Here is a 13,691-nt window from a genome sequence, read left to right on the forward strand (position 1 = left end):
AATGAAGGAAAGGGGTACAACTTCGTGCCAAAAAGTCCAAAGAGTGGCGGTCAAGGAACAAAGCAAAGAAGTCTGGCTTGACTTGCCATGACTTGTAAACTTTCCAGAAGAATGTGAGTGAACAAAATTCTGAGAATTCACACAACTATGCCCTCATCTGGAGCAAGAGTGACAAAGGCAGGGCTGCCAGCTGAAGTATAGACTATCTAGTGACATGTGAATTTCAGATAAACAGTGAATAATTCTTTGTTCATTGCAATATAATTTTAAATTATACTTATAAATATTAAATATAATATTTATTCCATGCAATACTTGGGACTTACAGATCCTAAAAAATTATTTTTTTTCTTTATCTGAAGTTCAAATTTAACTGGGAGTCCTGGTATTATTATTATTATTATTATTAAATCTGGCAACACCAGACCGAGGTAATGAGCAGATACTCTGTAGAAAATTAAAAAACAAAACCTAAGCACCTCAAGTAGAAGCCCCTAACTACCCTAGAAAGGTCTCATTAGCAATAGGACTTAACATTCCTTAGGCTCCTTTCTGAAGGGGGGTTATAAGGGACCATTCTAAAGCCTTAGGGGAGCTGCCTATAGCTTAAATAAAATCCCAGGAGAGAAAGCCAAAATCCTCCAGGTTTATACATGAGTCCTCCTCCTTACTGCACCCTCAGGATATAAAAAATTGGAGAGACTTGCATTACCCCAGTTTCTAGAGCTTGGAGAAGACAAACAACCTTTGGGTACATTGGGACAGAGTCCACAAAGGAAGTTTTGTCAGAGGTACCTACATTATAACGACCAAAGCAAAAAGAAATATGTAAATATGAAAGCAAGCAACACATAGAAGTCAAAGGATAGTTGAAGAACATTGATTAGAAGAAAAACTCAAGGAATAAAAGAAAATTCCCTCTAGCCATTTTGACGCAGCTGTTTTTGTCCAGTTGGCCATTCACCAGATTTTTATAGCAACAAAAGAAAAAGAAAAGAAAGAAAAGGCCTTAGATCTTTGATTAGCCCTCTACTTCTGGGAATTCATGCTTAAGGAGAAAATGAAACAAACAAAAACAATATACGTTCAGGGATATTTCTACTGTTGTCTACAATCATAAGTAAAACTGATTTATATAGTCAAAAATTGGTTGGGTAAAGGATGGAAATTCATATAGTGGAATACCTTGTAGTGTTGAGATTGAAGATTGGGATTTTAAAATTTCTGAGTGAAAATAATTAGGATATGAAGCAACATGTAAAGGAAGACCCCACCCTCTTTCATTTCTGGCTGCACCATGTGGCTTGTGGGATCTTAGTTCCCTGACCAGGGATTGAACCCGGGCCCTTAGCAGTGAGAGCATGGAGTCTTAACCACTGGACCACCAGGGAATTCCCAAGGAAGACCCTTTTGATGCTGATCTGCATACTTGTAGTTGTGTACTTATGTTTGGAAAAGTGCCCAAGAGAGTGTTTGCTAAGATGTTATCAATGGCTGTCTAGGGATGATGGGATTTCTCATTTTTCACTCTCATTTCTCATTCTCTGCATTTCTCTCTATTGAGTTGACTTTTTTCTTCTACGTCATATATATATTGATTTTATTTTTTTTTAAAAAAAAGAAGCTTGTACCCCCTTCTGCCTTTCTTGGGCTCAGGGGACTTGCAAGGTTGCTGAAGCCATTTGGGATGAGATGGACAAGACAGAATGAAACCAGGTCACGTTTGCTTTGTAATGAGTGGCTGAACACCTTGCCTGGTCTTAGGACAGTTCTATAGCCCTGAGCCTTTGGGAAGTTTCAGCAACAGCTGCTTGACCTAAAGCTACCTATGACCAGCTGGGCAGGCAGCAGTTGGGACGTCGGACTTGTGGCAGATGACCTCTTTTGGGAAGCAGAATGGGGTGGTGAAAGATTAAGAACCCAGCAACTTTTTGGGAAGGCAATCTTGGGCAATTATTTCTCCTCTCTAGCTCAGTTTCTCTGTCCATAAAATACAGTTAATGGAGCCTATGTTACAGGGTCATAGTAGGAATCAGATAAAATAACATACTAGAAAGATACTCCATAAATGTCAGTTTCCCTCTTTAAAGTCTTTCCATTGTGCTGTTAAAATTAGATTTTTAAAATTTTATTGATGATTGGACCTTGGGTTGAGGGCAAATTTACAAGGAGATATTTGTGGAGGATAAATGCCCTCCCTGTCCCCTGGTCCGTATCCACACGTCTAGCCTTCAACATAATTTAGGATTTCACTACTGGCGGGAGACTTATAACTCAAATATTTGTTTTCAGAACTTGATTTCCCTGTGCATTATCTTATTTGATATGTGGGAAACAAGAGAATTCTACTGTAACTTCTATGAATAGAGTACGATTAAACATTTGTCAGGAAATCAGAACAAAGGGAAAGCTTTGCACTGAAAAGGCTCACAGTCAACGTTGAGAGGTCAGAATGGCGTTTGTCATGAGATGAGTAGGGTTTCCATTTCCCCCACGGGGTGACAGGCTCTTGCTTTGCAGCTCTTCATCTCTGGATTTCAGCTCAATCAAACAGCAGAGTCAGCCTGCTGCTCTGGGCGGAAACACAAGTTGAGCACATTCGGTTCCTTCTAGCTTATTCAGAACAGCAATTTGGATTTTAAAAAATAATTAAGATGAGTGAACCAGCCCTCCATGTTGTTTTTGGAGGGACAGTCTGTCCCAGGGTACAGTGAAAACATTCTCTCTGAAGTCAGCTAACACAGGAACCCAGCAAAATGGAGCTGTTCACAGGATCAGAGTTTTGGAAACAACATTTAAAACAAAGACTATTTTATGGCTATTAGTATATCAAAGCGGTGAACTCAAAGAGCTGAGTTCCAGTTCAGGCACCAAGCCTATAGCCATGGAATCCAGGATTCATCACAGCAAACAACACACCTGCACATCGTCCAAGCAATTTCTCCCTCAGAGGACAACATCTGCTTTTTTCACTGAGGTCAGTGTTTAGAAAAGTGGATATACAAGTGAACCTAGGTGTGTGCTTAGGCCAGGGGCTTCAGAATTTAAAAATGCATGAAGGTCCAGGTGATAACTTTCCCAAGTCAGAGTCCCTCCACTAGGTAAATTTCATCTCTGTCAGGTGGGTGTGCCTCTGCAAGGGGCTTGACAATATCTTGACCCTCATCAACCTTCTCTGGATGGGAGGGTATCAACATCCTTGGTGTGGGAGGAGGGGATGAGGTGACGTCTTGGGGTGAACACGATTAGGAAATGATGAAGTTGATGAATCAGCCATGAATCAACCACCATCAAACGGTCAGTCATTGAGACCAAGCTCTTCAAAATTTCCGTCATTGGTAACCATGGGATTAAGTAACTTGGCCCGTATTGTGAGGGATTGTGTGTGCGTGTGTGTGTGTGTGTGTGAGTATGTGGTACGTGTGTGTGGCTTCACACACATTAAGTGGACTAAGAGAACAGAAATAAAAGATTCCAAACAATTAATTGCCCAATTAGCTGTCCTCGCAATCATGGGAATGTGACATTTAGTTAAAAACGCAATGATTGTTTAAATTGAATTGCCCATTTTGAAAGCATCTTCCTGGCTCAGTCGCTGTGCCAAGTGGTTCTTACAGTGGTGCCCTTGCTTTTGAGGGGCAGGCTCAATAGTCTCCCTTACAACCAGGCCTAGTCTGCTTTCTTAACTAACAAGGTTGAAACCAGGGTGGGAAAGTGCTGTGACTGGGAGCTGGGAGCTCAGCTAGACTCCCTTTTCAGTGATTTCTCCGGCTTGAGGGCCGCCTGCCTGGCCTCTGCATTGGAGGAAATACTGCAGGCGGAGGCAGGGCAGGGCCAGAGTCCGGCTGATCAGGGACGTTTTGCAATCAGCTAAAGGTCTCTTTTTTCAAAGCATGGTGGTGGTGAATAAGCAAGAATGAAAGACAAGTGAATATAAATAAAGTCTCAGGGGCTTCCCTGGTGGCGCAGTGGTTGAGAATCTGCCTGCTAATGCAGGGGACACGGGTTCAAGCCCTGGTCTGGGATGATCCCACATGCCGCGGAGTAACTAGGCCCGTGAGCCACGACTACTGAGCCTGCGCGTCTGAAGCCTGTGCTCTGCAACAAGAGAGGCCGCGATAGTGAGAGGCACGCGCACTGCAATGAAGAGTGGCCCCCGCTTGCCACAACTAGAGAAAGCCTTCGCACAGAAACGAAAACCCAACACAGCAAAAAATAAAAATAAAATAAATTAATAAACTCCTACCCCAACATTTTTTTTTTTGCGGTACGCAGTCCTCTCACTGTTGTGGCCTCTCCCGTTGCGGAGCACAGGCTCCGGACGTGCAGGCTCAGCGGCCATGGCTCACGGGCCCAGCCGCTCCGCGGCATGTGGGATCTTCCCGGACTGGGGCACGAACCCGTGTCCCCTGCATCGGCAGGCGGACTCTCAACCACTGCGCCACCAGGGAAGCCCCTCCTTTAGCTTCTTGAAGTCTGTTGGGATACACCCAGGAGGCCTACAAGGTCTGTGCTTGCCCAGCTTCAAGACCAAAAAAGAGCCCAGAGTCAGCAACAGAGACGTCTGTGTTTTAATGGATGGGGGAGCTTACACATCTGAAGTAAGGTCCTGGAGTGACACTCCATCGTGTGAGATAGGTGGTGGGCAGGAAGTGGTGGCAGTCTTCGCGCCCAGGGGCAAGGGGAGGTTGCCAGTTATAGGGGCGTGACATCAGGTGGGTTCATTAGTTAGCAGGGAAACCAGTAGAGGCGCACACCCCTCACCACTCCTTTGAGAAGCTGTCGCTAGCTGGGGCAAGTATGTAGAAAGGTCAGTTATGTGTGTAGGGTGTAAGTGAAACAGGCACTGGTTGAGCCGGGGATGTCCAGAGAACAAGAGAACAGCCATCTTGAGTAGCCTGACCATAAGAAGACCCATGGCAACTTTGAGAGGTGGGCAAGGATTAGTCTACCTACTTGCCAGAAGGGGCTCAGAGAGGTAAAGAAAGGACTCAGTGTCACACGGGTGGAGGAGAAACAGTGGGTCTTTCTTTCCCCTCCCTGCCCACTCAGAGCTTCTTTGTGGTCTAGAACACTATGGAGGCCCAGAGGCCATTGAGTTTTTGTTCTGTAGTTGACTGGTACCTAACAATGCGCTCAGAGACAACCCCGCCACATGCACATCCTAGAACTTTGGTGCTAGACTTGTACCAACCCCCAGCCCTTAGCCACCAACCAGCTGCTCCCCGGCACCCGGCCCTTCCCCTGAGTCCTACCCACAGGCAATGCTTTTTCACGTTTTCCCTTCCTACCTCTATGTACCTTTGTCTCCCGACACCCCACTATCAGTTAATGATGAAGTCCTCCCAGTGTGGTTGTGACAGGCAGGGGACAGGGAGGAGGGAGAGAAGAAGGACATTCCCATACAGAGGGGCTGGGGCAGCTCCCCCGGAGGCTACATGGCAGTGAAGCCTATCCGGGCAGATTTGAGTGGATCAGTACAGGTCCTGCCCCTGGAATGTCGATGCCATTGAGGCAAACACACTGACTCATCCATTGGAAGATGTGGTTCCTTCCAAGGAGTTTCCCTGTTGAATTTGATGTTTGGTGTTGGGAATGGAAACAGGACTTTGGACAAGCTGGTTTTCAAAGTAGCCAAGGGGCAGAGTCCACGTGTGGGCTGGAGGCGCCTAACCTTTGCTCCTGGAGGGGTGCAGGGAGATGGGTGTGTGTGGCCTTTTCCTCTTTCTTCTTCTTATTCTGATGGGAGAACCAGAGTCAAAGAATATCCATTCCATCCCCCTGCCCTGGACAAGGGGCCTTCCCTTTCCAGGCGCCAGCAGGAGGCTCTGGGCTCCTCTGGCCTTTCAGACGCCCACCCTCCATGTCAGTGAGTGCCTTGTTCTTTCAGGCTCTTTCTCTCCTTTTCCAAAGGGAGTCCCCCAGACTTGGTGGCTCCCACTGGGGATTTCTGGGCACCCTGAGGTTTCTACTGCCTTTTGGATTTCCTGGGGCTGGAACAAATGTAGTCCTCAGGGTAGTGGGTGATGCCCTGGAACACGGGTTAGGAGAACTGCAGCTGAGGGCCTGCTCTGCTGTTAACATCTGAGTGACCTGGAGAAAGTCACTGAACCCCATTGTGCCACAGTTTCCTCATCTGCCGAGGAACTTTTAACACTACCTGCCTTTTCTTCCTGGTTTTTAAGAAGACTACACACAATAACAAGGATGAAAATTCCGTGCAAACTTAAAGATGTTTCATGAATGTCAGGTGGCCCTTTTAGTGACCCCAGCGTTGTGCCTTGTGATTTCTCCCTATTTGGAAAGAAGGGCATGGGAGTGGGCAGCATGGCATTCAGTGAGGAGGTTATTCTCCTTAGGTGCCATTGTGATTGGGAAGCGATCTAGAGCGGAAGTTGGGAAAACATGAATTCGAGTCCCAGCTTCCACATCAGTAGGCCATTTTAGCAAGTCCCTTCTCTGGCTTCTAGCAGGGGGAGGGGTGTCAGATGACCACCAAGGCTCCTCCTGGCTCCAGTTTTGTGAATTTTATTGAAATCCTTATCTCTACAGCCAGAGTTATAACCAGGTTCCCACCATACAGCTTTGACTTTTAAAAAAAGAGCTCTATTGTGGTGCAATTGACATACGACAAACTAGGGACCCGACCTCTGGCCAAGGTAGAGCAAAGGGACTAGGGTCCCTTTGGTTATGTGTGTAGGGTATCTTGGAAGGTCTTCTATAGCCTCACCTGTTACAGAAAATGTAGCTGCTTCCCAGCTGACACCTCTGCAATCCTAGAACCTCACCCGGATTAGAGAAAGCGGCACTATATTTTCTAATTATCCCTACAATTCCGACAAGGCCACTGTTCTTTAAGTCTAAAGGGATTTGAAGTTGTTCTAATCTGGCTGGGCTCACATCACATGGCGCTGGCTTTCAGATTTCCCATTATTGGAAAGTGCATTAACATTCCCTCAAGATCATAATGGGACTAAGAGGGGCCTCCAGTCCTGTGACAGGGAGAGAAGGAACTCAGAGAGGGAGAGCACTTCAAAATAGGAACTAAGTCTTGGAGTTCTCTTTCTGCAAAGAAGTAGGTCTTGTCTAACTCCTCCATGGTCCCTGAGAGAGCCAACAAGATGGAGGGGGGGTGGGATGAGTCAAAGGGTGGCAACGTGCCGAAGCTCATCTGTGAAGCTGGGATAAAGCAGATTAATCCTATGCTTAGGTTACAAGGAAAAAAGAGTCTTCCAACTGTCTAGATCATCAGCCATGTAATCCATCTCTCTGTGTCTGCTGAAAATAATGTTATAAAAAATAATGATGCAAGAAAAGTCTCCAGGAGACCAGCTTCCCATCCTCTGCACTATTGGCATTGGGGCCACAACATTCTTTGTTGTAGGGCCGTCCTGTGCATTGTAGGTTGTTCAGTAGCATCCCTGGTCTCTACCCATTAGATGCCAGTAGCACCCCACCCCTAGTTACGACAACTGTCTCCAGACAAGGCTGAATGTCCCCTGGAGGGAAAAATTGTTCCTTTTTGGGTTTTAAAATACGGTCCCATTTTGTTCTTAAAAACAAGTAATTACAGACTATTGTCTTAGATCTGTTGTGTGACTGTTACCTGCCAGACGCTGGGTTAAGGGCCTTACAGACAAGATCTTGTTTATCAGTGGCTAGTGGATTACAAGGGTCTTTTATTTTCTTCTCTTATTATGGGAAACACATAAAGCAACAGCATCTTCCAATTTCTCTAGTTACTTTGCAGGTTCTCTCTCTGCCTCCTGCCCTGTCCAGCAAGGAGGAGGGGCAGTGCCGGGCAGGGAGAGGAGGTGAGATGCCTGGCCCGGTCACTTCCAAATCAGGAGTGTGCTTTTGGAAGCCTTCTTATCCTGTTTGAGCCTCACGTATAAAAAGAGGATAATGATGCCTGCCTTGCAAGCCTGTGAGACTTAGAAACAAAGTCTGGTAGGAGGGAACATGGCTACTTTGCTTCCCTCTATCCCGTCAGGGCCTGGCCACTGGGTCTGGTTCAGAGTAGATGGTTGATAGTGCTCCTGGAATGAATGGGTTGATGAAGAAAAATGTCTGCATCTGTCACAGGCCCTGGCACCGAGGTGTCTGATAAACACTTCCTGGCTGACCATGTCTGCGATGCAGACAGGCAAAGGCCAGAGGCAGCAGCAGGCACCAGAGGTTGTAGAGAGCAGGATACAAACCAGAATCGCCTCTGCCCTTGCGGGAGTTTGTGATCCAGGAGGATGGGAATGACAATGAATACGAATTACAAATCACTAAACAATTACAAGTGTGAAAGGTGCCACAAAGTGGGTGTTCAGAGTCACTCACATCTCACACTTGCCCAGACACATGTAAGCACGCCGGCTACAGCTGTGGGCTAGCCTGTGGGATTGTGGTTAGCCAAAGATCTGGGCTCTAGGGAAGTTTTAGAGAGGTTTCCATTGCTTTTTTTTTTTTTTTTGCGGTATGCAGGCCTCTCACTGCTGTGGCCTCTCCCGTTGCGGAGCACAGGCTCCAGACGCTCAGGCTCAGCGGCCATGGCTCACGGGCCCAGCCGCTCCGTGGCATGTGGGATCTTCCCGGACCGGGGCACGAACCCGTGTCCCCTGCATCAGCAGGCGGACTCCCAACCATTGCGCCACCAGGGGAGCCCCTTCCATCGCTTTTAAAGCTTAAAACAGTGAACTTTAATAAAAGAAAACATTTCCATTGAGCTTTTAAGTACTTAGTAGGAGTTAAAAGTAAGGCGAATAAAATAGTCTGTTTTGTTTCAATTCAGTAAGTGCTCCCTTTTATCAACTTCATTGTCCTTTAGGATTGGGATGAGTTTGTCTGCATTTGGAAAAGGTCACATTAGCCCAAAGGCTGATGGATGTCAGGAGTAAGGCAGCCACAGGCACTGGAAATGCCAACAGGAGCCTGGGCTCTGTGAGGCTGCATCCAAACCCCTGCCCTCCCGTGTCTTTACTGTCACCCTCGCAACCCTGCCAAGCCTCAGTTTCCTCTTGTGTAAAATGGGGATGGTACTGCCATGCAAGATTGTGTTGAGGATTAAGAGAGCTACAGTACATATGGAAAGCACCTGGCACACCGCACGGCACAAGGAAGGGTCAGTTCATGATGACCCCTCCCCTCTTCCCTGGCCTGAGTCAGACTGGGAGCTCTTGGAGGGCAGGGCGTGGGGGCCACTCCCCGGAGTGCCCCTCGGTGTCCATTTGCTCTCAGATGCCTTCCCCTCCTTTCCCTGTGCTGTTGCCTACGTTTCATAGGCTTCCTGGCAACAGGCTTTGGGCTAGTTTCTACTCGTGGGAGCACTGATGGGAGATTGAAAAGTGGAAAGAAAGGAGAAGCCAGGGTGTTTCTCTGTCTTTTCCTCCCTCTTCTGTTACGGTGGTGCTTTTTGGTCTCCTCGGATAGCCCCTCCTGCTATGGTCCAGCCCCTCCTGGCAGCTGGCTTCTGGCTTCTGGCTTCTGATAACCATTTTCCTCCTGACGCATCTGTCCCTCAGCTTCCTGCTGTTGCCAAGCTCCCAGCTGTTCCACATCTCCTAGTAGGCTTCCAAGCTTTCCCATCTTCTGTGTAAGCAACCCCCTGAACTGAATGCCCTCCACGAGTAATGCCTAGCATCGCTCTTTCCCTGACAGGAGCAGACTGACACATCCGTGTCTCCAGCCTCTGACCATGGCAGGAGCTCACTAATCTCTAATTGGTCAAGTGCGTTTTCGATTATAATATTCTAAAAAGGTGGGATTTGACCACATTTTCCAGGCCTCCCCCTTGGCGCTCCTTCATTTTCCATAACCTTAGCAATCAGAAGCATGAGGAACAACTGAAGTAAGGGCCAGTCCCAGAAAATCTATGAACAAATCTTGAAAGTTCTGAAAATTCTATTTCATTTTCTTAAGCCCCAGCTTCTAATAGGATCCATCTATATAACCAGTGTAATCAGTGAGCCAAAATTAAATATCCCCAACTCCTGACCTTCTAATCAATCACAAATCACGAGTGAAAAATGCCAGTGCAAGTGGAAAAATCAGTTCCAGGAAGCCTGCTCTGTCCATCAGTTCTGTCAGGCTCTGCACAGCGGCAGGACCCAAACCCCCAGCCGGGAGAATGCAAATGAGTCACTTCCAATGACGTCCTGTCAGCAGCAGAATTAGTCTTGAAGGAGACAAAGTGAATGTTGATTTAAGAAAAATAAAACCTGATTTCAAATGATTGGGAAAAAATGGCCTTCGTGGTCTCCTGAACATGCCGGGGGCCCGGAGCCTGCAGGGGTGGGACTGGACGTCCAGGAATGGGGAGGGCCACCTTGTCCCTGCCAGGGGCTGCCTCCTCGGTGGCAGGTCTCCAACTCTGGAGACAGACCCACCTGGGTTCGAATTCTGCCTCTGTGACTTACCAGCTGTGGAGTCCTGGGTGAGTGTTGGACTCAGTCAGAGCCTCAGTTTCCTCCTCTGTGAAATGGGCTCCTCTATCCTAGTCCTAGAAAGTGCCCCAGTACTGATGAGGTGCCTAACAAAAGGCCCAGCATCCGCTCTTTGAACACCGGTTAAGGACCCAGGCCAAGCCCATCGAGCGCCTGTAATTACAACTGCTCTGTGTTGACTTGCCTAGTTATATTTAAAGAAACCTTCCTGTGCTTCCGGAGTGTCTGTGGGGGGAACAAAACTAGAGAAAGCCCCTGGGGTGTGTCTCAGTCACTGCCACTCTGGCTATGGTCTGTGTACTTGGTTAGTCAAGGACTCTAGGAGCTTTGTGCAGCCATCACCTAGTGCAGGGGCCCCTCCCAGCACCTCTCACCTCCCTCCCTCCCTCCCTGCAACCACTCCCTGGCCCTGAGGTGGGTCCCTCGCAGCCTCCTGGGAATGACACTGTAACAGCCTCTGAGCAGGTAATCCTGAGTCCCTCTGCCCGCCTCCATCCGTCCTGCCAACAGTGGCCGAGCATTACTCCTGGTGCATGAATCGGATCACATCACTTGCTGCTCAGAAGCCCGCACTGGCCCCCATGATGCTTCCATGAGGCCCGGCAAGGCCTTTACAACCTCCCTCTGCTGACGAACACCTTCCGCACCTGGCCTCCTCACTGACCCTCACGGCAGGTGCTCCGCTCCCCCCACCCCAGCCCGCTTTGCCTTTTCCGCCCCCTGACTTTGTTCACGTCACTTCCTTCTCTGCTGTGCCCTGTCTCCATCACCCACCGCCATCCTCCAGGGCCCAAGTGCGTTCCCTGTCACACAGCAGCTCCAGAAAGTGTGCCGTCACTTCTGTTACAGGGCTCAGCCACACAGGCAGCGGCCCCGATGCCATATGGCAGGAAAAAAAAAAAAAAAATGTGTGGGTGGGTCACGTGACCTTTGGCCACCTGCAGAGATAGACCCAGCTTTTGCTTGAGGGTGTTCATGGGTGACACATGGGTGGGTACACGTTTAAAGTGAATCATGCCTTACCTGAACAACGTAGGGTTTGTCAGTGTGCTTGCCAAGCACCTGAGGGCGCTCACCTAGGGAGCTTGTAAGCACACACACGCCTGGATCCTGCCCGTGACCTCAGGGCCAGAATCTCGGAAGGGGTGTGGGGGGCAGGAATCTGTCTTCTTAGTAAGTCTTACTAGTGATCTTCCCATCTGGGGATTGTAGTAAGGATCTCAGTGTTGAAGCTTTTAAAAAGCAAAGAGTTTTAATGAAGGGAATCACTAGCTCATTATGTATGTATGTATGTATGTATGTATAGATGTGTGGGATTGGGGTGGAGAATGTCTGTATATATGTGTATATGTGTATACGTAATATACACATACATGTGGTCATCCCTCAGTATCCGAGGGGATTGGTGCCAGGCTAGCCACGGATACCAAAGTCCGTGGATGCTTAAATCCCTTATATGAAATGGTATAATACAATTGACCCTCTGCATTGGCCGGTTCTGAACCCACGGATTCAACCAAGCGGGGATCTAAATTCAGAACCTGCGGATACAGAGCACTGAGGGTAGGTAATAAGGGTAACTGACTGTTGGTTCAGTTACCGTGCTAAGATCTTATTCAATCCTGACTACCCCTTATGAATCACAGTCCTTATTCCTCATTTTGCAGATGGACAAACAGAGGTTCAGAGGGGGAGAGTAACTGCCAGACTGTCACACAGCTGGAGAGAGGCGGGGCAGGATTTGACCCAAGGGCTGACAGAGAAGTCCGTGCTTAAACCACTCAGCGGCACTGCCCAGGTGTGCACTGGGATTTTCATGGGACAGATCAGGCCCCCTGGTTTATGTTAACCCCAGTCTCTCTCCTGACACGCCTTGGAGGCTGGGGTCCTGAAGGTCTGGGCGCCTTTCCCACCAAGGTGACCCCTTCCACTCTGTCCCCAGACAGCCTTGTCAGTATCAGGGTGAGGCATTCCTGTCGTGATTTGGTTTTGAAATAGGCTGAGGGAACAGGAATAGGAGGCAGGGGACTCGCCCTATCTTATCCGCAGTGAGTGCAGGACTGGGAGGTCAGCCCTGGCCCCAAATACCTGCCCTTGCTTTAAAATAGGTGCCTCCATCTTGATTACTTCTGATGAGTTCAGATGCATCTTAGTTGAGAAAGAAGGACCAGTCTTTCATACCATATGTAAAGTAATTCAGTTACTCTTCCTTTGTGGAAAGAAAATATACTGAGAAAATCTCACTTGGGAAAGGGGAGTTTTAAATGATATTGTTTGTTTTCTCTCATTGAATGCAGATGTACAGTGTTTCCAAAACACCCTGTGGACAGGAAACGCTGCAGGGTGAAGGGGGTCCTGGGGTTTAAGGCCGGGCTTCTTTGCTACAGGAGTTTTCAGGGCTTTAAACACACTAATGCTCACTGTACATTTCTAAGAAGGTCATATAGTTCTCAGCATTTCTGAAGTTCATTTGACCATGAACTGTTTTGCAGAATCTTGAGTGGCTAACATTCCCTAGAATATACTTTGCAGAAACTAGGATCAAATGTTACTAATACATATAACCCCTTACACGTGCAGAACACTTTTTAGCTAGTCCTCAATGATCTCGTTCAACAGAGTTTTCTTGAGCGACAAAGGAGAGGGTCATTTGAGGCTGTGGTGAGCAAAGGCAAGACTTGGGAGGGGTCATCTGGAGACATGGGGCTCCTCGAGAGGCTCTGGGGAAGCTGGGGACAAGGGGCCCACTTCACCAGTCCCTCCACTTGGTCCCTGGTCTGCCCCAGGAGACGGGCCTGCACCTCCTCAGGAGGCTCCCCCTCCCCGGCACCCGAGAGAACACCACACCTCCCCTAGGTCCTCAGCCAGCATGAGGCCCCACCAGGCACTTTCTTGGACATGGCAATGGCTGCTGGGGAGCACGGCCTGCCAGGATGTCCACGTCGCGGCCGCCTATCACAAGCGCTTGAGCGAAGGCTGGCCCTGGGTCACGTGGGCAGCTGACAACCTTTCTCTCCTTTTAGGATGTTCAGGATCAGTGATCATTCAAATTATACCAGAGGGCTTCCCTGGTGGCGCAGTGGTTGAGAGTCCGCCTGCCAATGCAGGGGACACGGGTTCATGCCCCGGTCCGGGAAGATCCCACATGCCGCGGAGCAGCTGGGCCCGTGAGCCATGGCCACTGAGCCTGCGCGTCTGGAGCCTGTGCTCCGCAACTGGAGAGGCCATGACAGTGAGAGGCACACGTACCACAAAAAA

Source organism: Neophocaena asiaeorientalis, unplaced genomic scaffold, assembly GCF_003031525.2.
Source record: "Neophocaena asiaeorientalis asiaeorientalis breed wild unplaced genomic scaffold, Neophocaena_asiaeorientalis_V1.1 scaffold118, whole genome shotgun sequence".
Classification (NCBI taxonomy): Eukaryota; Metazoa; Chordata; class Mammalia; order Artiodactyla; family Phocoenidae; genus Neophocaena; species Neophocaena asiaeorientalis.